This window comes from Mauremys reevesii, linkage group 3 (genome assembly GCF_016161935.1).
Source record: "Mauremys reevesii isolate NIE-2019 linkage group 3, ASM1616193v1, whole genome shotgun sequence".
NCBI lineage: Eukaryota > Metazoa > Chordata > Testudines > Geoemydidae > Mauremys > Mauremys reevesii.
Genome location: NC_052625.1, coordinates 83474541 through 83501045, shown reverse-complemented (window position 1 = coordinate 83501045; position 26505 = coordinate 83474541).

Sequence of the window (26505 nt, the reverse complement as noted above, 5' to 3'; positions counted from 1 at the left end):
CTCCACATTATCATAAATGGGATTCTTCCTGACAGGAGATTGGGTCGTAGGCAGTCAGGCCCAGTGGTTGGAGTGGGAATCATGCCTAGTAGTCGGAATCCAAATGCCAGAGCCAAGAGTTGAGGCAGAGTCTGAGCCAGGAGTCAGAGCTGAAGGTTGGAACCAAAATATGGGGTGGATCTTCAGGGACTTGCGTAATTGCAAGGTTACCATGTTGATCCATTTCTCAGTCTTGAAAGGGCCCAGATATTGGTGGTCCAGTATGGCTCAGGGGTGAGTAGATTTCAGATTACGGGTGGACAGCCAGACTTTGTCTGCTATGGCAAGGTCGAGGGCAGCCTGGCAGTCCTGGTCAGAATGATGTTTATACACTTCCTTGGCTGCTTGTAATGCTCTTTGAGTTCCTGGTGTGGCATTATTGTAAACACATGGGAGCAGACAACCAATTGTCCTGGCAATAGTTCAAGAATCAGTGCAAATATTGTTCAGGAATCTGGTTGACCTGCTCTGCCAGTCTGTTAGTGTGTGGCTGATAGGCAGCTGAGAGGAGGGGCTCAATCTTCAGAAGTTTTACAAATGCCTGCCAGAACCGAGAAATGAACTGAGACCATGGTCCGACATGATGCCTGATGGCAATCCCTGGAGCTGAAAAATGTTTTCCAAGAAGAGACAAGCCATTTCCTGAGCAGTAGAGATGGTACGGCAGGGGGCAAAGTGTGCCATGGTTAAGAGGTCAACCACAACTGGGATTGTTGTATATCCCTGGGAAAGCAGCAGCTCCACAGTAAAGTCAACAGAAATAGAAGCACGTGGTTGAGGTGGAATGGGCATGGGCTGGAGAAGGCTGAACAGTTTTGAGCAGGGACACTTGGTTCAGGCACACAGGTCACAGGATCTTATGTAGCTCTTGACTGAGGTGTGCAAGCCTGACCACCAGAAACTTCTTGTGATTAGACTCCAGGTCTTGAGATGACCAAAGTTCAGCCTTGGTTGCCCTTTTGGGATGTAGATACGGTTCTTATGGTAGAGGACCCCTCTTGGAACCTACATCTGGGGGCATCAGGGTTCTCAAGAATCTGGTGGATCTGAGTAGCGAAGGGGTCATTGGGTAACAAGGTACAAATTGACTCCATTAGGCTGTTGTCTACTGTCCCTGTAGGGGAGTGACCTGTACCTCCAGTGTAATGACCCATATCTCTGGCAGGGGAATATTGGCAGGGGAGGAATCCATACTAACCACTGATCTGGACCCCTTGTTAGCCTAGTTCCCCTTGGTTTACTTTGGGCTGCTCAAACTGTCAGTGGACTGGGTCATAGGCAGTCATGCCTAGTGGCTGGAGCAGGAGTCAGCCTAGTGGCTGGAGCAGGAGTGTAGTGGGGTGGTCACCTGCTCCTGACCTAAAGGGCTTGAAATCAGCCCTGAAGGAGGGCTGCAGCTCTGAAAGCTGGGCTGATTGGGAAGCAGCCACAGCTGTAGCTGGCTTAATAAGGGCCCAGTTGACCCTTATAAGAGGGAAGTGGGCCAGAAGCCCACACAGTCTCTCTTTGCCTTCAGAAAGAGAGGGGCCTGGCTGCTGGGAAGCTCAGGGTGCCTAGAGTGAGGCAGGGCTGGGGAAAGGCCAGAGGGGCTGGGGAGCTCCAGGCTGGCAACTCCCCAGGCTGCAGGGCCTTGTCCAAGGCCCCATAGAGGCACTGGGTTCCAGAGAGGGGAAGCAGGTCCAGACCCAACCTTGCCTATGATGAGTGGCTTATATTGCAGTCTGCCCCAGGGAGCAGGGGCTAATTGGGGACTGGCAGTAGCCTACGACTGAGGTGAGGTGGGGGTGGGGGTTCCCTGGGGAGAGGAGACCCTGAGATTGAGAGGTGTATGGCCAGGGGGAAGCAACAAGGCACTGGGTCCAGGAGGAACATGGGGGCTGAACGGAAGTGGGACACCGGCCTGCAGAGGGTGCTCCGATGGCTGGAGAAGAGCTAATTCCTGATGACAAGCAGGAGATGCCACAGGGGTGAGTCCCACACCTTTACAGGGAGTCACGCCAAGTGGCTGGAGCAGGAGACAGGCCTAGGGGCTGGAGTCCAAGGTTGAGTTAGAGTCAGGAGCCAGAGCCAAGGTTTGGAACTGGATTACTAGGAGTGAGGAAAGACAGAAGTAGGACTGGTTTGGAGGCAGGAGCAAGGCTGGAACAGGATGGGAACAAGGCTGGGTGCAGGGCAGAATCTGGGCTTGGAGCAGGGGAAGAACAGAGCAGGAGCAGGGCTTGGAGAGATGAGCACAGGGAGGTGGAGTCCATGGGCATGTGTATTGAGCAGCCAGCAAGCTATTGCTGCTGTTAGGTTTAAAAACCGGCCTGCTGGTTTCTTCCACCAGTCAGGCAGGGTGGTCCATCAGGCAGCCTCGCTGGCTGCTTAGGGCATCAGAAGTACTGAGCAGGCACAGCTGAAGGCCTTACTCCTGACCAGGGCCAGCTCCAGGCACCAGCATTCCAAGCTGGTGCTTGGGGCGGCATTCTGCAAGGGGCGGCAGAATGCTGTTGTTTTGCCCCCGCAAGTAGCGCATCGAATTGCCGCCCTGGGCGGCAGGGCCAGTCCGTGCGCCTTTAGGGCGGCAGGCGCGTTTTCGCAGCGGCGGCAATTCGGCAGCAGCTTCTATATTTAGCTGTCCTCGGCGGCTTCAGCTAAACATAGAAGCTGCCGCCAAATTGCCTCCGCCGCGAAAATGCGCCTGCCGCCCTAAGGGCACACGGACTGCCTCCCCGCCTGCCAGCGGCGGCAATTCGGCACGCTGCTTGGGGCAGCAAAAACTGTAGAGCCGGCCCTGCTCCTGACACTTCCTTCCCTTTATTCCCTCCTCGCACATAGAGCTCAAGTCAGAATCTAATCCTTGTCTGGGAAGGAGAGAGGTGAGGACTGTGCCATTAGCTTTAATAGGGTATGGCCAGATTCTGTCACTTTTACTCACACTGAGTAGTACCTTACTCTCCCAATACCTCCATTGAAAAGAATGGCATTATTCATGGAGTGAGGTGCAACTCCTGGTTAAAGTGGCAGAATTGGGTTTAGAGTTTGCAATCTGTAGTTGCATTACAGGTCTGAGCTTGTTGTTTTATCAATGTAACATTTCATCACCGTGTAACTCATACATGACAGAGGCCAACAAATAGGAAAAGTTAATCCACCTTTGTTACTTATAAGAACATCCTTCCAGTGAGTTATGTCTTCACTGGATTGCAGTGTAGTGCTATTCTCTAGTCATTGGCAAGCAGGGAATTGAAGGTTAACTCCTTCCTGCATTAAGACAAAAACATACCTTTGTGTAATGTGGGTTTGTATTCCCACTAATCTTCTCAGTCCTGCTGTATCACAGAAAGCTAGGAGAGGTACTTACTGGCTAAGGGGACTAGAAATGGGAGAGAGAGTCTTGTATCTTTAGGTCCCTGGTTTATATTTAACCCAGGTTGGTAGTTACCCAAAAGTTACCATCTGATGGCTGTGATGTGACATTTGTTTGGTGGTCCAGCTCAGCCTGAAGCGAACAAGTGTCTACATCAAGAAAAAGCATAGCACGCTTGGCACCGTTGTCAGCCTCAGCAGGAAGGCCGAAGAGAGTGACTGAGCTGCTTCTCTCTCTCCTCAAGATGCTCTTCACGGGTCAGGGTTCAGGTAGCACACTGGAGAAATTAGCATTGTCCCTCTGCATGCTATACCTCTTTTGTGGCTAAATGCAGGCCTTAGGCCTCCAAGATAGCACCATTCACCAGTGTTAAAATCACTTTGGGCCACCCTCTGTAGCTTTATTCATGCAACTCATGCAGACTAGTACCTTACTCCCCAAATAGCCCCATTGAAGTCAATGGGAGCATTCAAGGAGTGTAGTGCTAAGAAACTGCAGTAAGGGTGTCAGAATGTGGGCCTTTAAATCATAACTGACTAGATTGTCTCATTAAGCCCAGCCCTGAGCAAGAGGTGTGCATCAGCTGTGCCAACCCAAGGGTGGCCAAATGAGTGTCTGTGACCCACAGACACACCTCTGGGTCACCATTCCTCCTTGGCTACCTTCTTGCTCACAGAGGAGTAGTTATTTATTGCTGCCCTGTACCAATAGTAAATTATTACACCCCCCACACCTCCTGTACTGACTCAACTACTCCGGCCAGCGAGTAAAGGGATGGAGCCAAGATGTCACCCATACCCTGCCCATCCCCCCACTCCTGGAAAGTAGTAAAACAGTGAAATAGTCCCTCTTATATGCCTGGACCTAAGCTCTGGGTAGCTCATGTACTCACACAAAGGGAATTCTTACTCCCTTGCACAGGCATGTAGCCAGAGTCACAATCTAGCCCAAAGTAAATATCTAGGTAACCCTTCATGGTAGGATAATTTAGATATGAAATGGTGCGTTTCTCCTTTAAACCATTTGCTTTATTTTCCCTTCCTGTTCCCAATAGGTAGAATACAGCACTACAGCAAAGAATCATTCTGAGTGTTTTCTTATTTTTTTTCCACCTAACATTTCATGTTATACCCTGCATTAATTATCCAGCACCTCCAACATCCAGCATTTCAGCTCACAAAATTTGCTCCTCCAAAATGATCATGTCAACAAAAATGTCTTAATGTTACTTGTAAGACCACTAATTGATTCTGCTGCCCTGATATCTACTTGCAAGGCATTCCAGAGCCTAAGAACATTAACAAGCAAATGCTCTGGCACCAGCTGTCTTAAGCTTAACTCTAGTCTCCACCAAAAGGCTGGCATTAGATGTCTTCTCATTTTACATGTTTTCATTTTTACAGCATTCCATAGTTTTGAAGCTACTATGAGTAAGAAGTGGATCTGGTGACCTAAAAATTGAATCTTACTTCAGTCTCTTCTTTTTGCGAGAGGGAGGAAGGTGACTATGATGGAGAAAAATTCTTTAATATGAAATTATATGCATAAGCTTCTGTAGAGAACAATGGGTACCTGACATGGATTCATCTCACAAGACATATATATGAATCGCTGGGGTAACAAGATTTATTTCCCTCCCCCCAGGACCCCATCTAAACTAGGAAAAAGAGGTATGTTTAGCAAACATGTTCGCTAAAATATATTAATTAACATTTATAAGCACTACTTAGCACCTAATATAGACAAAGACAGAGCTGTTTAAAAACCATGATAGCTAAAGTTGATTAGACCAGCTAACGTTTTTAAGCACCACTCTCTTTGATCATAAATGTTAATCAGTGTCTAAATCATATTAGCTAGCACATTTGCTAAACTCATCTAATTTTCCCAAGCTAGAAGCGCCCAAGAGGGCCTAGAATAGTAGTGCAATTTTTAAAGCATTGCACTGACCATTTTGAAACATGCATACAAAATACTAACCCTTCATTTTAACATGCCTGCGCGCTACCCCATCCGTAGGCACCTCCCCTGCAGCTCCCATTGGAGTTTCCTTGCTGTGCTAGGTTGTAGCGGTATTTTTATGCGTGTACCTGATAGATTTTGGTAAGGATTTCAGATGAGTATTCTGCACCAAATATTTGGTATGTTACCAAAGTTGTTAAACACAACTGAAACTCCCAGTGCCACTACCTAGCACTCCCATTTAATTCCTCATTACATTCAATGACTTCAGATAGAAATTCGGCCCTGCTCTACAACCCTGTTTCTTTCTGTAAAGCATGTAGTTTGCACATTAAGGTAAATACTACAAACCACGAAGAGAAATAAGAAAAATCCACTAGTTCACATTATCGGCTAGATCCCAGATACTGTAATTTATACTGATATAAATCTGGCGTAACCCCATTAGCTTCTGGGGTGCTACTCCAGATTTTATATTGGTGTAAATGAGATCAGAATCACTTTAGAGCAGACTGCTACTCACAATCTCTAATGTATGTTACACATGGGAGATATTGTTTTCAGGGCCATAAACTAAACCCTAAAAATCAAATAAAAAAACAAACACCAGAAAGTTAGAAAAGAAGGAACAATCATTTATAATAATCAAAGATTTGTACTTCAAGTAACCCAGCAAACTTGTCAGTCTTACATGCATAGCCAAGAAAGTCAACCCTAGACCCCAGAAATTATGCTACATATCATATAACTCACTGGCATGTTAATACCCTTTCCTTTTTAAATCTTTGGTCTCCCTTTGGAGTCTACCCTTTAAGTGAGGATCAGACTGACATGTTGCAGGCTCAGCTTTCTTTTTGAGCTGGCAAGTCATCCAGGAAGGAATGGGTAGGATGTCAATCTTAGGGGGATATGCAGAAAATCCCAAACTGGAATCTGCACATCATCACTTTACAGTGAGATATAATAAATGAATATCTCACACTCACAGGGCAAGATCCTCATTGATTTCAGTGGAGATATGCTAAAGAGCTATGTTGATTTATACGAGGGGAGGTTCTGGTCCATAATACTGAAGAATTAGGCCCTGACTAACTCTGGACCAGTTTCTTCTTTCTTCCTCCTTCCACTATCATCATAGTACCTAAGTGCCAAAGTCAATAGTAACAAGGAGTCTGGTGGCACCTTAAAGACTAACAAATTTATTTGGGCATAAGCTTTCGCGATTAAAAAAACCCGCTTCTTCAGATGCACTCCATGCATCCTCATTGTGGATACAGATTAACACAGCCACCCCTCTGATATTTAAAGTCAATAATATTACTCTGGGTTTACACCAGAATAATTGAGATCAGAATCTGCCCTATATGCACAGCAATTAGTACTGAACAACCTCTTCATACTCTTTGCAAAAATGCAAACACAGAGACACTTGCTAAAGGGACAGTCACTTCCAGGCATGACTATTTCTCTGTCCCCTGAGTCCATTGTGTATCTGTTTGTAAATTGTAAGTACGTGAATTTCTTCACATGAATCCTGTAACGGCAAATAGCTTCTTAAAAGAATCTCTACAAAAACCTCACTGTAAAATTCAGTGGAGAAAAATAATCAGAAATCAACAGAACATGGGAAAGGAGGTGGCAGCTTCAATCCCATTGCTGGTAGACAGACATTGACCCAATGAAAACTGCCTCTGAAATTAGCACAGGTTGGCTACTTTCTCTTACTGGAAGTGTTAGGGCTGGTCTACACAGGGAAATTTACCAGCATAATTATACCAGTATAATTATACAACTGTAGTTATAGAGGTATAATTCCCCCTGGGGACACTTATGGGCTTTGGAAATGATATAAGCTAAACTGGAAAAAGGCATTCTTAGTCCAGAATCAGAGTGTCCACACAGGACGCTCTCCCATCTTGAAGTCGTCGGTCTAGCTGAGCTGAGACATACTGGAAGTGCAGTATGGAGAACCTTGCACCATCACTTGACCATGCTGTTGTTGTTCTATAATAAATACAGAGCTTTGATCTTCGGTCCTGTATCACTGACATGCACTAAATTCATTCAAGAAAAATAAGTTAACAGGGTCTGATTCAACTGAATTAGGCTATTAGGAGTTGACCCTGCAGTCCTTCATTACCCAAAACCTCTATCATAACATATCAATTACATTGAGTTTGCCATTAGTCCTAAGCTTAAGCCACTATCATGGCCTGAATAGTCACAGCAGTACTAAAGAGATGTGAAGTGCACAGCAAGAAGGGCAGCGGCTGGAGGCGTTCTGCCTGTGGAAGGAGACAGAATGTCTCCTGCCATGAAGGGGAACATCTTTTGCACCTCTGGAGTTTGAGGTGCAGCATACGCTGCAATCTGGATTGACTGCTTTTCATAAAGTGGTGCAGAAAGGGATGGGGGCATGGCTGTGTCATGCTCCAGAGCCCTCTGGATTTCTTGTCCCACTGATAACACAAGCATGTTAACACCCCTTGTCCTTAACGGCAGCTGCCTCCTGTACAGATGTGGAAGATAGGGGATATTTGAGCTCTCTTCCCACCCTCACACTTCCCCATAAAGCCTGCCACAATATGGATCTTAGTGACTTACACAGCAATGATGTAATTGCAATGGCAAATGCCAGTTTTGCAAGGGGTGGACCTTATAAGGTTTAAAAAAAGTGGAGAATTTGGGAAACTACCTACCTCCTGAGTTTGTCATGATTTGTGTATACGTGCATCCAAGCTCTTTTCACTGTAAACTGGCAGGAAAAGTAGTCTATCGCTGACACTTTGCTGGAAAGGAACACAAGCACTACGAACTGTGGTTAGCTTTAAATTAACAAGGCAGACAAGGGGGTCTGGAAAATTGTGTGGGAGGGGCTCTTCTCCCTTCCCCAAACCTTGGCTCACAAAAATAATATATCTTAAAGAACTGTCTGCATCACTTATTCTAGTTGGCTGTTTTACTAGGACACTGAGGGCCTCGTCCCATTTGGGGAGCAATGCAAATGTGTTCATCACAGTACAAGGGTGCACCCAGCCTTTATGAACAAGGCAGTGGTGGAAGAAAAGGTGTGAAGATCCAGGAGGGGAGTTGTTGACTTTTTTACTCCACAGAAGAAATGGATGACCAAAGACTAACCCCTTCCTCAGTATCCTCCCCTCCAGAAAACAAAGAGCGAGCAGGTTATAACTCTGATAGGTGACTTTAACTTGTACCTTTTCCACTCTAAGCATTGGACCATCCGGTATTTTTCAACAAGCCCAGTCTCTTGCTAAATGATGGCGAGCTCTGCTGCTTCCAATCAACAAGTCCCAAAAGCCCCGTCAACATTAGGTCTAAAAGTGTATTTGCTGAAGAGGGTTGAAACACTTTGTCACATCTATCCTGGCCACCTTGCCAGAGTTGGACCTGTGTTAGCCTGAACCATTTTAAAGCCACATATAAAACCACTTCAGTAACCATAGCGCACAGCTACCATAGTGATTAAAAACATAGATACATAGATAGATTGATTCAAGCAAATGTTGAAATGTCTTCTTCCATTCACTAGAAGTGGGGGAAATTCCTGTCTCTTCATCAAACACACACAACCCCCCTGTACTTGAAATCTCATTAAAGCAGAGGTGGGCAAACTATGGCCCGCAGGCTACATCTGTCCCATGGGACCATCCTGCCCTGTGCTTGAGCTCCTGGCCGGGAAGGCTAGGCCCCAGCCCCTCCCCCACAGCCTCAGGTGTCTGTGCTGCCAGCGCCCTGGGTGGCAGGGGTGTGAGCTCCTGCCAGGCAGCGTGGCGGCGAGAGCCACCAGGTGTAGTGTATTAAATTGCTCCCTGTAGGAATGTGCTACTTATGGAGCACCAGGACTGGCAGCGGTAAGTAGTACCCGTAAGTAGCACATTCCTAGGGGGAGCAATTTAATACACTACACCTGCCCTCCATACAGTTACAGAACCCCAATGTGGCCCTCAGGCCAAAAAGTTTGCCCACTCCTGCAGTAAAGGATTATGTTTACCCAAATAACACATAAATGAATCCTAAAAATGTTTACCTACACCATAATAAACCTCTTCTACTAGTGACTTGGGCTCACATTATCCTTTCCCCTTATAGACACAGAGGGATGCTGACCAGGCAGATTTAACTAGGGGGCACAAAAGGTTGTGAGGAATCCCCACAGCCATAGCATTGTTTCCCCACTCCATCGATCCCATGGAAGATCTTCTGAGGCCTTGTCTACACTACAAGACTATTTCGAATCAACTTAGTTCGAATTTGTGGATTCGACCTTATGAAGTCAAATTTGTGTATCCATACTAAATACACTAATTCGAATTTCTGAGTCCACATTCACGGGGCCAGCGTCGACTTTGGAAGCGGTGCACTGTGGGAAGCTATCCCACAGTTCCCGCAGTCCCCGCTGCCCATTGGAATGCTGGGTAGAGCCTGCTGGGGGGAGAAATGTGTCGAGGGTGGTTTTGGGTAAGTGTCGTCATTGAACCGTCAATCACAACCTCCCTCCCTCCCTCCTTGAAAGCGCCTGCGGGCAATCTGTTCGTGCACTTTTCTGGTCAGTGACAGCGCGGACGCCACAGCACTGCAAGCATGGAGCCCGCTGCGATCATTGCCGTTTTCTCCTCCTCGCACTTTATCGTCCACCTCTTCCACAGTCAGCTGCTGAGAAATTGGGCTACTTTTCAATGGTGCTGCAAGCACTGGGGGACCATAGGGGACGTTTTACAAACATCAGCATTGGGTGGCCGGGCAAGGTTCATGATGCGTGTGTTTTCAGGAACTGTGGGCTGCTCAGACGCCTGCAGGAAGGTAGTTTCTTCCCGGATCACGAAATAACTGTTGTGGATGTGCAGATGCCTATAGTCATCCTCGGGGACCCAGCCTGCCCGCTAATGCACTTGCTCATGAAGCCCTATACAGGCGCCTGGGACAGCAACAAGGAACTCTTCAAATACCAGCGAGCAGCGAGCAGCGTGACCTGTGACTGTTCAGTTTCTTTACAGAGAAGCTGAACCTGCCCCTGTTTCTTTACCCAGTTACTGTTGACTCTCCTCTTCGGTTACATACCCCGTTCACCCCGTTACCCCCACTTCCAGCACATGTGTAAAAATAAAATACATGTCCCATTATTACTTAACAAAGGTTTCTTTATTCATGACTTTTGGTGAAAGGGTTGAAACTGGGACGCAGGCTGTGCTGGGTAGGGTGTGCGGTGATGTAAAGACCGCCTCTAAACTCAAGGAATGACAGGCTCCTGCTCCTAGAGCGGTCCGCAGTGCCGGAATGCTTCTTTCAACGGAGCCTGCCATCCCTCTTTATGGAATTCTGTGTGCGGGCGGATATGTGACCTTGTGGTGGAGGAGGACGGATACAGATTCCTCAGCTGCGTGACTCAGCAGTCCAGGACAAGGACCGCTGTATAAGATCCGTAACCGCCTCCCCGCTGCAAAGTCACATCTCCCCGCCCACACAGATCCTGGAAACCACCTCCAACAACCGACCACCGTCCCAACCGACTGCACCGGGTGTGTGACCCGCCGCGGCTCCTGCCCCCGTGACCGTACCCTCGGAACGGTGACTGTCCTATGCAATTAACCACCCCCTTCCCCACGCCCCCCATTCAAACACAGTCTTCTTTGAAAAAACATAATGGAAACAGTAATTAACAGCAAAGCATTTTTATTAATTAAGTAGACATGTAGGGGATGGGACTGGGATTGGGACTACTGTGAGTCTGGAAGTGAAGGACTTCGCAAATGTAGGGTATGAGAGCTTTGGGTACTTGAGCACTGTGCTGTGGTGCAGTGACAGTATTCATGTCCCCGGCCACCCCTCCTCCTGATTATTTTCGGTGAGGGGGGTATGGGACTTTGTGGCAGGGGAGTGCGGTTGCAGATACACTGCAGGGTGTCTCTGTCCTCCTGCGGTCCTGCAGAACATCCACAAGGCGCCTGAGCGTGTCCGTTTGCTCCCTCACTAGTCCAAGCAGCGTTTCAGTCGCCTGCTTGTCTTCCTCACGCCACCTCTCCTCCCGTTCGCTGTGTGAGCGCTGGCACAGAGAGACGGTCTCCCTCCACTGGCTCTGCTGGTCCGCCTCTGCTAGGTAGCAGCCCATACGTTCCTCGAACATCTTGTCCCTTGTCTTTTTCTTTCGCCGCCTAATCTTTGCCAGCCTCTGCGAGGGGGATGCTGTGGCAGGTCTGGAGACAGTGGAAGCTGTGAGATGGGAAACAGGGAGTGAATTCCTTGCAAAGATACATTTTGGTGAACAATTAACTGAGTCTGTGAATTCTGGGTTGAGACCCCTGTGCCTGCTGGGGCACAAATCATTTTCGCGGTGGATTCAGGGTAAATGTCGCCAGTCATTCCTTCCTCCGGGAAAGCAACGGCAGACAATCATTTCAAGCCCGTTTTCCCTGAATTGCCCTGGCATACACCATAGCGTGGCAACCATGGACACTGTTTTGCCTTTTGTGTATGTCACCGTATGTGTACTAGATGCCGCTGACAGAGGCGGGCCAGCAGCGCTACACAGCAGCATGCTTTTGCTTTTGCATGACAGCAGAGATGGTTACCAGCCATATTGTACCATCAACCATACCATAAATTGGTAATAAGATGGTAATAAGATGGGCATGGCTACCAGTCCTTTTGCACTGCACCATTTGCTGCTGTCATAAGTGCCCCTGGCCGAGCAGCCAGGGGCGCAAAAGCAAAAACTGGGAATGACTCCTGAGTCAATCCTCCTTTTGGTATCTAAAAATAGAATCAGTCCTGCCTAGATTATGGGCAAGTGTACTAGAGAACCACTGTATCATAGAACCAGAGAGCACAGCTGCTCTGTGTCCGATCCTGCATAAATTATGAGCTGTATGCTATTCACAGGGAGTGCTCCTGCAACAACCCCACCTGTTCATTCTGTTCTTACCCCAGCCTTCCTGGGCTACCATACCATTGTCCCCCCACTTGTGTGATGAAGTAATAAAGAATGCAGGAATAAGACACAGTGACTTGTTTGTGAGAAATGACTGGAAGGAAGACTCCAGCTGCAATGATAGTCCAGGCAGGACATTAAGGAGTGTGGATGAAGGAGCCCATCATCCCTCTGCTAGTCCAGGGGCAATTGAATCTTTTATTTACAATGAAGGGTGGTGGCTGATGGAGCTCAGCCCCCTGTTGCAATGATGAGGACGGTTACCATCCATATTGTACCATCAGCCATCAAAAATTAGGGACAGGCGCCCTTGATCGACCTTACTGATACTAGTCGGCATGGTTACCAGCCCTTTTGCACTGCCCCATGTGCCAAGAGGCTGATGATGAGGACGGATTTCCATCTTTTTGTACCATCAGCCATCCATAGCGTGGGGGGAGCAAGGATGTTGGTGTTGAGTGCTGCACCATCGCGTCTATCTGCAGCATTCAGTAAAGATAGGGTGACATGTAAAAGAGTCAACAGAGGATTGTTTTCACTTCTGGTGGTGGGTGGGGTGTGTGCGCAAATTGCCGAACTATGCCCTGACCCAACGCAGACACTGTGTTTGACCCTAGAAGCATTTGGAGCTCATCCAAGAATGCAAATACTTTTCAGAGACAGCAGGAACTGTGGGATACCTTGCGTCCTCATTCCCCCCTCCCTCCATGAGCGTCCATTATATTCTTTGGCTTTCCGTTACGCTCGTCACGCAGCTGCGTGCTGAGTCTGTGCTATGCCGTCTGTCCGTAGATTTTTAAAAATACTTTGGACCAGGCGAAAATTACAGTAATGACCCTAATGAGATGCAGGAGTCTCCGAGCGAGATCACCCTGAGGAGGGTCACTGAAGGAGATAGAGAGCGCATGCTGCGTGAAAGCTAGCACGAACCAGGGCCCGATGCAGCCGTGCTCGGGGAGGCAGTGCTCCCTGAGTTCCTCATGAAAGCCTTGCGCGGAAAACTATGCTACCACGGAGCACCCAATAAGGCAGCTCTCCCCAGGAACCTCCTGCTGATGCTTTTCGATTAACGCAAGGAGAGCTTCGTGGAGATCTCCAAGGATGATTTCTGTTCTATCCCCATATCTAGAGAGACCTCCTTTTCACACAGTTAAGATTCCTGTTATATTAAGAATAAAAGTTAACATGGTTACAGCACTTACCGACTGCTCCTTCCCCTGATTCAGGGTCCGGGTTAATGGCCGGGGAGGGTTGTTGGGGGATCTCCGTGACGGTGATGAATAGATCCTGGCTGTCGGGGAAACCAGCGTTGTAAGCGCTCTCGCCTGCCTCGTCCTCCACAAACTCTTCCTCATCTTCCCCGTCCGTGAACATCGCCGAGGAACCGGCCGTCGACACTGTCCCATTGTCAGAGTCCACGGTCACTGGTGGGGCAGTGGTGGCAGGCTCCGTAGCGTCCGTTTGCCGCTTTGATTTTTTGGTAGCCTTGTCTGGGGTCCTTGATTTTCTCGCGGCGCTGCGTTGCATCCCGCCTGTATCCTCTGTCTCTCATGGCTTTGGAGACCTTCTCGTAGGTCTTCGCATTCCCTGTTTTGGAGCGCAGCTCCGAAAGCACAGACTCCTCGCCCCACACACCGATCAGATCCAAGAGTTCCCAGTCAGTCTATGCTGGGTCCCTCTTTCTATTCACAGATAACATGAACTCCTCTGCTGGAGAGCTCTGCATCGTTGCAGGTGCTGCGGAGCTCGCCCCTATGTGCCTCCAGGACGTCAGATTCAAAGTGCCCAGTCAGGAAAATGAATTCAAATTTTCCCGGGTCATTTCCTCTGTGGCTGGTCAGAGAATCCAAGCTCGGACTGCTGTCCAGAGCGTCAACAGAGTGGTGCACTGTGGGATAGCTCCCGGAGCTACTAAGTTCGATTTGCATCCACACCTAGCCTAATTCGAGCTAGCCATGTCGAATTTAGCGTTACTCCACCTGCCGGGGTGGAGTACCAAATTCGAACTAAAGAGCCCTCCAGTTCGAATTAAATGGCTTCCTGGTGTGGACGGTTGAGCGGTTAGTTCGAATTAACGCTGCTAAATTCGAATTAAAGTCCTAGTGTAGACCAGGCCTGAGGGAGGAAGCTTGTGGGCTTCACTTGTAAAGTGTCAAGTATCAGAGGGGTAGCCGTGTTAGTCTGGATCTGTAAAAGCAGCAAAGAGACTTGTGGCACCTTATAGACTAACGTCTGTTAGTCTATAAGGTGCCACAAGACTCTTTGCTGCTTGTAAAGTGGGGTATCACTTCAGTCCCAGCTTAGATGGCATGGAGCTAGGACTCGCAAGTGGAGCAACAATTGGGTCAGGAGGTGATAAGCCTCTGAAGCAATAGCTCTTGGAACAGCAGCTGCTGTTGTATTTTCTAAGACAGCTGAAACAGCTGGTAAGCTGTGAACTAGGCTTGTTGCTATTAAAGCAGCCGTATCAAGAAGACCCCTATCTTCTCTCTCTTGTACAGAAGGTGGCCACCAGTGATTTCAAATTTTAGCAGAACCAGGGAGGAATGGTAAGAGAGAAAAAGCTTTGAGAAATTGCACCTCTATGGGTTTCAGGGTGGATGGACCAAGAGTGGAGCCATTTTCTGAGGTATACTCTCCCTGAGAAGCATGCTTCAGTTACTGTTGACTGAAAAGCTCTCAAGAGCCATTTTGCCATTGATAAGTCACCCCATGCCTGCAGAAAATCTGCCTGTTTGAAAGGCACACTGTATATATAGTTCTTGCTGGGAAGGCGCTCCTGATGTGAGGGTGTACAGAGAAGTTGCATTGAGGGCTAATCCTGCCATGGATCAGGGGATTCCCTCACAGCAAATTTCACCCTGCTTCTTCCATCCCTCTCCAAATTCCTTCCCCTTGAGACAATTGGCAGGAAACATGAGATCCGCCGGTACTTTTCTGGGCTCCGTGAACCCTTTTTTGGGGTGTTTTCATTGGGGGACAATCTGGTCCATGGTACTTTTTTGTGCTGTGAGACCAATCAATGTTGATTTGTGTTTGGGGAGAGGTTCAGATTTCAGTCAGGAAATCTTTAACCACTAACCAAACATTTTCAGAGTTTACTAGGGATGGCTCTGGTACACATGAATCATCCTAAAAAGAAAAGAAAAGCTTGGTGTGGGATGGAAATGATCCCCCCAGTGCTTTGAAATCTGCACTGTTTTGATTTTTAAAACTCATGTTTAACAAACATAACTGTGATAATTAGGAACATGTCAAATGCTCGTGCTTCCTGTTCAAATTTCCGTTTTTATTTCTGAAGTTCAAGTACATCTTGATCGCAGTAGATAAAAGTGAGAAGTACAAAAGAGGTGTAGGGAGGAGAGATGGGGAGAACACAGAACAGAACTGAAAACTGGCATCACTGCAAAATGTAGTGGGGCTCTGTTAAATAATGGGGCTGATTCGACAGCTTCCCCCTTCCGCAGGAGAAACTGATTACGGTTAAGAACCTGGTTCCCATTTATACTATCAGGCCATTTTCCACTGCTCTGGCAGACCCAGGTTGCAGTCACTTTTTAATGGATTAATTTCTGATTGCTAGGAGGAGGAGGAGTATTTTCATGGCCCTGACTCAACTCTCCACTTTCCTCCCCCTCCCCGGTTGTATTTAACAATGATATTATTTTTATTCACACATTAAATAATACAAAAACTAGAGCTTGCTGTAAGTCACAGCTTGCCAATGTCTGCTCTGCCCCCTGGCCTGGAGGTCTCTGCAGCCACACTCAGCTATGACAACTGCTCCACACAGGGGCTGTGAGAGGCAGTTAATCTGTCCTGCCACTCCCCCATCTTCTATGCACAAAGGAAGAAATTTGTGTTCGGAAGTGAGCTACCCGCATCCAAAGCAGTGTGTGTACAACACCCTAGCACACCAACTTCACCACCACTCACACCAACATAATTACACGTGTAGGAGGATGTCATTCTAACCCCTTCGCACTCTGTCAGAAATGGCACGGCTACAATACAGTTAGTTGCAGCTTGTCAATCCAGGTTTTGTTCAGCTGTTCCCCTGTGTAGCTGAGAGTAACCAGCCGTATGGAATGAAAGGAACATACTGACTAGTTAATCTAATGTTATTGTATTCCCTGGAAAGCAATTGGAGCTTGTGAGTTGGTTCAAAATAACCCAACCTGACTATCCAGGTTTTTTGTGGGTTTTGTGTGGGTTTTTTGTGAGCATGTTTACCCTGAGAGAGACCATCTTTGTGAAATGTAAGTACAGAAATGATGAGACACACAAAAATGCCCCAAAGGAGAAGATAATTATCTAGTGTTACAAGATACCACTTTAGAGGGTTCAGAAATGTGTCTACCTTTCTTTCTGTGATGACTGGTATGTGTGTTGCCTTCCGGCTTATTGCTTCCTGCTCCCTGTTCCTGTTTGGTTCCTGTTCCCTGAACTCAGTGGTCTAGTTCCTGCGTGTATGTGTACACAGTGTTGTGTGTTTGTAGTTACGCAGGGTCTGCTGCTGCATACCTGACTTTGGACTGTTTTGTTCAGTCTGTTGCTGACTTAACCGGTTCATGGTTATTACACATTTTGATTGACCATCTACCTGAATTTCTACCTTTCAATTTCCTTGTGTTTTGGGATTGCTGTTCTGGGGTGCATTGGAGTGTAATGTTATAGCAATGAGTGCTTCTATTCTGTACCCCATGCTGACTGCATACCCTTCAGCTGTTGACTGACGATATTTTATTCAGAATGTTCAGAAACATGTACAGATCATGCAACTCTTTGATGTTGCTAGGTTATCCTTGCTGCTGAACTGCTTGGGCTGTGATGGCATTGATATTTGTGATGGACTTCAGTTGTGCAAGTCCTTCTTTGACGGAGCTGTGCAGCACCTCATCAAGTATTTTGAGACTGAAGTTTCTCTTCTGCTAAAGAGGAAAACATTTTTTCAAGCTCGCCAGCAGCCCAACAAAACCTTCCATGAGTTTGCATGTCATTTTCTGCAGTTGGCCCAAGACTGTGAATTTGGGGATGTTATGATGATCGTGCTCAGGGATATTTTTGTGATTGGCGTAGCCAATGACACCTGGGCGAATGGTTACTGGCTGAAGTTGCTAGAACTCTAACTTTGGATGCCGCGGTTGCTAAGAGTGAGGAGAGGGCTCGGGCTGAAGGGGGTTCTGTGTCTCAGATTGCTGCTACCTTTGTATCTACACTTAAACTGTCAGTTGCTGCTCCTGCTTCCATCACCGAGAGTCATACAACGCTGCATACCCCTGCTCCACAGCCTCAGCAGTAAAAGTTGCCAGCTCCTGTTTCCACTGTGGTAGTATGGTAGTCACTTGGCCAATTTCCCTGCCTGCCCAGCTAGAACTGCAAGGTACCGAGCTTGTGGGAAGGAAGGACACTTGAAATTAGTGGGCCACGGTACACTGGTTCACAATGAGAGGCCTGAATGTTGAGCCTCTAAATGTGGAGCCGCATGAGACTGAGACTACCTTTAGACTCTCATGTTTCCTTTAGTACAATATTCTCATGTGGCAAGGTGCTGGAACTGGTATCTTGTATCATAGACACTAATGGTACACTACTGAAGTGCAGGGTAGATACAGGTGCTGAGGGTAACGTTCTCCCTTCTGGGTTAGTTCATAATTTGGATATTTGCCCAGCTGCAGTGATTATACAAGATTGGAATGTGTAAGCTTTGCAGACAGTGGGTGAAGCTGTATGCTCTTTGTTCTACAAAGGCATAGCCTTGACTACAAAGTTTGACATTGTAAAAGGTGTCACTGCAAATGCTGTTCCTTTATTGTCCTACAATTTGTGCTTACAGTTTGATATTATACATGAATTCACACCAGACACCTCAAGTGTGGTTATGTCAACAGATCATTCAGAGAACCCATTATTTATTTAATGGTGATGGTGTCTTCACATGAAATATGTGTACTCTCTGCAGTTGGATTCAAACACCAAACTCTTTGCACTGCCTGCCCGTTGTGTACCTCCTGCATCAGTGAATAAGATCCAAGCGGAACTGATATCATTTGGGTGTAGGAGGGCCTACATATCGGAGCTCTCCCCCCACCCACTGATCATACACAAGGATGGTGACATTTGACTGTGAACAGATTTTAGGGCACTTAATAAATATGTGAAACATAAACAGTTTCAGTTGCCAACCTTCAAAGAGGTGACATGCCAGGTAAGTGGATCCCAGATTTTCTTTGTGTTGGATTATCGATCTGGTTATTGGCAAATATCTGTGGCTGAAAGTTCTCAGTTTTTACTGACTTTTGGCTAGCCATTTGGGAGGTACTGCTATCAACGACTCCCCTTTGGGTTAGTTTCTTCTTCTGAGGTATTTCAGAAGGTGATCTCTCAGCTCCTTGATAATATCCAGGGTGCATTTCCTTATTGGGTGACATTCTGATCTTTGCAAGGACCCTTCCTGAGCATAATGCTATTCTGGACCAGATGCCAACCCGACTCTAACAAGTTGGCATAAAGTTGAATGCAGTCAAGTGCCATTTTGCAAAAGATGCTGTAGCATTTCTAGGGCATTCTCTGTTGGTTGATGGCAGGGGCGGCTCTACAAATCACGCTGCCCCCCCGGCGCGGCGAGCGCGCGCGCCTTCCCCGGTCCCGCGGTCCCGGTCTCCGCGGCTCCGGTTTCGCCGGCCTGCGGCATGCCTGCGGCGGAGCCCACGGAGAGCCGGCGAACCGAGCGCAGCCGCGCGCGCCGGCGGCGCGAACCGGGGGAAGAAGACGAGAGGGACCTGCGCCGCAGCGGCCCGGGCGGTCCGCCGCCCCGGCTCCTGGACCCGCTCGCAGGCGCATGCCGGCCAGTGCTCCACGAGAGCCAATGCCCCCCAGGAAAAGCGCGCGCCCGCCTGCCTGGCGCCTGGCCCCCCCCCCCTGGTTGATGGTATGAAACTGAAACCTGAATTGCCATGGCCCCTCCATCCTCCACACAGCGATTGGCACACATAGCTCAGAGGGGTTCTATGGTGAACATAGGAACGGGCCTAATGGATCAGACTAATGGTTCCTTTAGCCTTGATTTCACTGGGGCTCTGTGTGCTCTGCACCTCTGAAAATCAGCCCACTTGTATATGTCTAAATATGGATTTAGATACCTAACCCAAGTTTGGAAATTTTCTCCCTTTTCTCTACACTATGAAGAAAGACTCATGGTGCCAAGTCTTGGAGCCCAGGTCAATTGACTCGGGTTCATGGGGCTCAGGCTGTAGGGCTAAAAATAGCAGCGTACACATTCAGGCTCAGGTGGGAGCCTGGGCTCTGAAACTGGGCAAGCGGGGAGGGTCTCGGAGCCCAGGCTTCAGCCCATGCAGGAACATCTACACTGCTATTTAAAGCCCCGCAGCCCAAAACCCAGGAGTCTGACTCTGAGATTCAGTGCTTTGGGTTTGTCAGTGCTGTGTAGACATACGCTAAGATGCAAACATTTAAGCTGTCTAAAAAAACCCCAACAACTTCAGAATAATCTTGTCCCACAAGGCACTACAAACCACGACAAAACATTTTCTCCAGGATATCCTAATGCTATATGGTAAATAACTAAAGTGACCATGCAGGTGTTCCCCAGAGAAGGACTTGAAAAACTAACTCCATATAGAGCTAGAAGAAGGACTAAAGAAAACTGCTAAATCTCAACAATGGGCCATTAAACCTGAAACCAAATTTCATGACTTGAGCCCATCACCATTAAAAATGGATTTTTCCTTGTCAATTCTTTTAAATCTATGATATTACTACTACTGATAACTGATTCATGTATTAATGAAAAGTTTAATAATCTAGCAATTTTTTTCTGAAGGAAAAAAAATGTGTAGGTAGAAAAATATCAGAAAATATCAATTTCCAAGAGTGAGAATAATGCAGATTTGTTATTTATTTTATTCTAGAAAGCTCAATTCAGATGCTGCAGCATTTGGTTTTCAGTGGAGGTGCCTGTTGCTTTTTGCCTAAAATTGAGCTGACAAGAGATCAAATGTCTCGCCCAAGATCACCCAGCAAGCCAATGGCTCAGATGGGATTACAGCAATTCATGATACTTTGTGGCTTATAGTCCATTCTTGTAAGCACCAGACCACATGGCTTCCCATCAAAATATGAGCCGGTGGGATAAAAATATCCACTATTATTTAATTTTAGACCAACTGGAATATGGTCTACTAATAACTAAGGCTGTTTTTGCCATATCCACTTCAATGGGTCATACAGGCCTTCTGTCATGCCAATGATAAATTTCTACACCCTGATTCTAGATAAGATTGGAGCTGTTGCTATACAAAATAGTTAAAGATCAAAACTTGCAGGGTCAGCAAACACTTACATAACCCTGCATCACCATGCAATCAGCACATTCAATAATGTGAAACAGACCAATCATTCCAGCTCTGATCATACAACTAATCTTCTGCTCTACAAACATTATGAGCAAATGTACACAACTCTAACAAGCTTGATGTATTCTGAGATTATATTCCTTAAAAAAAAATTATACAAGTTTAACAAACAATACATGAAATCAACAGTGTGCATTCAGCCGTGTTTTTATTGCAGAACAAAGAAAGTGAGCAAAGTTAAAGTTTGGATAGATGACATAAACTGAGTGAGACTGAAGGAGGATTTTAAGGCATTTGCAAACCAATCAGTTCCTTTAATTCCTTTAGAATTTTTAAATGTGTGTGCACGGGGTGGTCTTTTGTTTTGCCTTTTTTTTCTTAATGGATAGAACTTTAGTAAAGGGATTGTCTTTGCTGTTGTTGAAATAGACTCCACTGACACATACTTTTAGACTGAACTCTTCCATAAAGTCTTTTGTCTGGGACTAAAATATTAAATGCCATGAAGGACTATTCATTAACTTTACAATGCAGTTACTGCAGCTTCAACAAGCATTCTTCATTGTTGATGGGCCATCATTTAATGTCCAGGGTTCAGTATCATTCAGATTTAAAAGAATGCAAAAAAGTCTAGGGACAGACACTGAACTTTGGTGCACCGTAAGTACTGTGTCCTCAAGAGATACTGCATACAGGTCTGTCTCATCTTACGCGGGGGTTCTATTCCGCGGTTAGCGCATAAAGCGAAAACCACGTATAGTCAAAATTACATTGAGCTGAATGGCGGGCAGAATCACCCGCACTACAGAAACAGTATTTAAATTGTTATTTTTCTCTTCTTTTTTTTTGTTTTTGCCAACCGCGTAAAGCTGAAATCACGCATGTTAAATGCGCATAAGATGCAACAGACCTGTATTGACCACAGAAACAATTGATGTCATGATGTTTATAAATATTTCATGAAGATCTTTAAAATGTTCATTGATCATGACTATAATGCGCCCCACACAGCATGGCAGTGACTTTCTGGAAATCAGGGATAGTCATGTCAACAAGAAGGTTAAAAAAATTAAAAAGTATCATCCTGCCCAGAGGGATTTTACAGGAAGTGTGTATTATGGAAGCAGGAATGAGTGAACCTCCTTCACTGGAGCGGAGGATGCTCATGATCTCTGAAAATCAAGCCACTTACTTAGCGGCTCGAATATAGATTTAGGGATGGAATTTTCAAAGATGCCTAAGGGAATTAGGAGCAAACAGCCACTTGACTTTCAGCTTTCTTGCTACCCTAGAAGCCCAACTTTAGGTGTCCCCTTTTCTCTCTGTGCCTCAATTTCCTTGTCCAAAGAGGAATGACAATACTTGCATGCCTCACCGGGGTTGTTGGGAGGGTAGCTTCAAGTTCATAATGCAATTTGAGACCCTCAGATGGAAGGTGATATAGAAGCACAAAGCATTATTATTATTACAAGATGCTGTTTCCTGTGGTGAGGGTATTGTCCATCACATGAATAAAACCCTGCACTTTTCAGGTGTCGCTGCTTGAACATATGCAATTTGGGATTGTCAGTTCTTTCAGATTTAAGTTAAGGTATTATTGATGAGGTTTTCAAAGGCATTCTCATAATGGAAGAGTTACATACAACACCTACACACATTAACAGAAGCTGTGATTGCATATAATGCCCTGCACACCAGTAAGAAAATTTACCTTATTATGTCATCACCTTAGACGTGAAATTAAAGTAGTTTGGTGTTCAAACATGGAAGCAATGGATTTCTTTCTCCCCATTAGAGTTCCACACACTCCAGTGACAGGGAAGGTATGTGATGTGCAAAATGTCATAACTGGGCCTTCATTAGCTTCATTTTGCTGACAGCACTTCCTGGGCTTTCGTGTTCAATGCAGTTTGGAAGTTGCTGTTGCTAACATAACAAAGTGGTATAGGCATATAAACAAAATATATGCACAAACTAAATGTGCACAGAAACAGTGGGGCACATGTACACATAAAGAGAGGACATTGAATGATTCAGACACTAGGGCATTCAAGATAGCGAAATGTAGTGTGTTGGGTGGAGGACACTACTGGGAGCGTTGTTACACAACAATTTCATGTACAGTTACTACCCTTACAGTACCTTTAAACTTTATGATGTTATTCATAGGTGATCTAGCAAAGTTCTTGGTTCCTGGTCCCTGCATGCCTGAAAACATATTGGGGTGCAGTATTGCTAACAGTATGCAGATAGCAATATCTGTTAAAGTGTTGGTGTCTTGGCATTTAGCCACCAATGCTATGAGGTGGTGTGCCTCAGTGTCCCCTTCCACACAGCAGTGTAGGCCTGTTATGCTTTGCTGCTGTGCCAAGCTCTAAGCCTGTTTACAGATATTAACTGAGAAGTACCAGGTTTGTGGTACTGTCTTGTTACCACCCCTAGCATGTACAGAAGTTTTTTTCACAAATCAGAATGTCACACATCTTCAAAGGGTTTGTTATTAACATCAACTCCTTTGTCTTGACCCATAAATGAAGTAGCAAAAGACACCAGATTAACAGCCAATTTAACAGACTTTGTTCACACAGCCTGGCTTGCCCAGTGTCCACTGCATTTCCCAATCCCTTTGTGTACCACGGTAGGTGCTCAGATACAGATTCTTCTGCCTTTTTGGAGAAGGCTCTCAATTCAGGCATGTGTTTGAGGATTTGGCAAGGAAAGGGTGCACTACAACTATGCCTGCCCTCGTCCCCTCCCTCTGGAATCTCTTTGTGTTGGGCCCCACCCACTTGTGAAGCTTCCCAAATAGGAAGTTTTTCTTCCTCCTGCCATAAAGAGACAGTTTTATCTCTTACAAGCATAGCAGGAACAACATCTTTTAATGGAGTCCTTTGGATTGGTAAAATTCCCCTCGTTCACCCTACTCTCTGTTTCCAAAAGGTCAGCTGGGTGGACTCTCCCTTCCAGGAGATCTGATCCCCAGTCTTCCCTTAAAACCTGATCCACAGGTGAGCGTTCTGGCATTTCAGATGCAGATCCTTCACCCTCCTCCTGGGGAAAAGCCTTCCTACAAAAGGTGGGCAGACCCTCCTGTCCCCCCTCACCTTCTGTCTGGACTTCCCTCTCTGGGCTTCCCTCTGAGGCAGACACTCCTGTGTCCCCCAAAAGGGAATGTGACCCTGACCTAGTTCTGGGCTCACAGCTACCAGCTACGACAGACCCTTCACTGGCCAGCAAAATCTCCCTGCTTTCACTCAGGTTGGGCTTGCTTCAAGCTACAGAGTCCTTCGGGTCTGTTCCCATAGCAGCATTACCAGGACCCCAACTTCCACCTTCAAGATAAATGTCTCTGTGCACCTCTTCCACTCCCTTACAGCCAGTTCATGCTTTTGGATCTCAATCTCTGCTTGTCCCTGGGCCTCAATTTCTTTGTCTTTTAAGTCCAGGGTTTGCTGGTTGGCAGCCTTTTTTTTTTTTCCACGGCAGCTTTTTTTTGTGCTTCAATTTGAGCCTGTTTCTGGGCTTCAAGTTCTTTGTTTTTTTAAGTGCAGGGCTTGCTGGCTCCCTCTTCCCTTCTTAGCAATTTGCAGCCTGTGCAGTTCTAGCTTCTTCTGAGCTTCACTCTCACCTATTTTGCTCATTTTCTGCCTCTATTTCCCTTACCCCAAATAAGCAAACAGAAAAATAACAAACCAGTAACCACTTTGTCTGTTCTCCAGCCTCCACACTCAAAACTCACTTAAAATCATTATCAGTGTTTCAAAGCAATCAGCTGTGCACAGATCCCGCTGACTATGCCACTGTGACGGGTTCGGTCACAGATACCCCCTTGGGACTGTTACCTGATGTGTTGGAATTACCTCCGAGCCCATTTTCCCTGCCAGCTTGGGACTCCAGAACCCTGCCTTGTTGAGACAGACATGCTAGCCTGCTGCAATACAGACCCAGGTCTGGTCCACACCCCCAAAGCTGAAGACTTTAACCAAAAACTGCTCAGCAAGTTTCTTATTTCCAGCACCCAGACACCCAACTCCCAATGGGATCCAAACCCCAAATAAATCCGCTTTACTCTTTATAAAGCTTATACAGGGTAAACTCATAAATTGTCCACCCTCTATAACACTGATAGAGAGATTATGCACAGCTGTTTGCTCCCCAGGTGTTAATCACTTACTCTGGGTTTGTTAATAAACAAAAGTAATTTTATTAAGTATAAAAAGTAGGATTTAAGTGGTTTCAAGTGATAACAGACAGAACAAAATAAGTTATCAAGCAAAACAAAACAATCAAGTCTAAGCCTAATACATTTAAGAAACTGAATACAGGTAAATCTCACCCTCAGAGATGTTCCAATAAGCTTCTTTCACAGACTAGACTCCTTCTTTGTCTGGGCCCAATCCTTTCCCCTGGTACAGTCCTTGTTAGTTCCAGCTCAGGTGGTAGCTAGGGGATTTCTTATGACTGGCAGCCCCCTTTGTTCTGTTCCACCCTCTTTTATATCTTTGGCACAAGGCGGGAATCCTTTGTCTCTCTCTGGGTTCCCACCCTTCCTTCTAAATGGAAAAGCACCAGGTTTAAGATGGATTCCAGCATCATATGACATGTTCACATGTCCTGTGAGATTTTATTACTCATTGGCTGGCACCCACGTACACAGGAAGGCTTACAATTAAACAGAACCATTTACAACTAATTGTCCTAGTTAATGGAAGCCATCATTCCAAGCCACCATTAATGGCCCACACTTTGCATAGTTAGAATAGGACTTCAGAATAATACTTAATATTTCTAGTTTCAGATACAATAATGATACATTCATACAAATAGCATGAACACACTCAGTAGATTATAAGCTTTGTAATGATACCTTACAAGAGACCTTTTGCATAAAGCATATTCCAGTTACATTATATTTACACTCATAAGCATATTTCCATAAACATATGGAGTGCAATGTCACAACAGTATTGTTGTATTAAAGCAATTTCCATTAAAGAAAAATCTGGCTCAAAGACTTTAGTGGCAATGAGAACCACCTTAATTCCTAGAGTAGGGCTTGGGAAAGTTGGCACCAGGTATCTTGGCCAGATCCTCAGCTGCTGGAAATCAGTGTCCCTCTCTGGAAGTCAGCTGATTTACACCAGCCAAGGATGCCACCAGGATTTCAAACCATCCTCCTCACTTCAACCACAAAGGGTCAGAATCGGCAGGACCACAGAGAGCCTCCCTCCAGCCCCCATTCTTTCCCTGATGATAAAGTCATCTTTTTTTTTAATGTATTTCAGGAACACGATTAAGTAATTATAGACACGCTCTGATGTTAAACTAAACAAATGGCCATTAACTGCCTTTTCTGAATACCAAGAAAAATAAGGGTTGGGGAACAATTGACGGAAGTGCACCAAACAGAAACTCTTGCATTAATTATCATCATTCATTCTGGGGTAGATGGCGAGAGGGGGCGCAACCTACACTTTAAAAATGGATCCTCCCCCCTGCCCACACACACACACTTTAAGGTCTTATCCTACTGCCATTGTTCTCATTGGGAGCTTTGCCATCGACTTCAGTTGAGCAGGATCGGGCCTTTAATTCCCATTTCCCCTTGGCCGAATGAACTGCAGCGTATGCCGATGACAGCTAAATGAAGGACTGCTGTTTCCAAAGCCCTGGCAGCAGCTCTTAACTCATAAACTTGAGGTAATTGACATTACAACAGGCTTTGCCCACGCGGACACTGAAGTGGTCAATGATTGTGCTTTAATGGGTAGGAAGAGAGAAAAAATCCTTCAAAACTGTTGTAGAACAGTCTAAGAAAAGCTCTTTCCCTT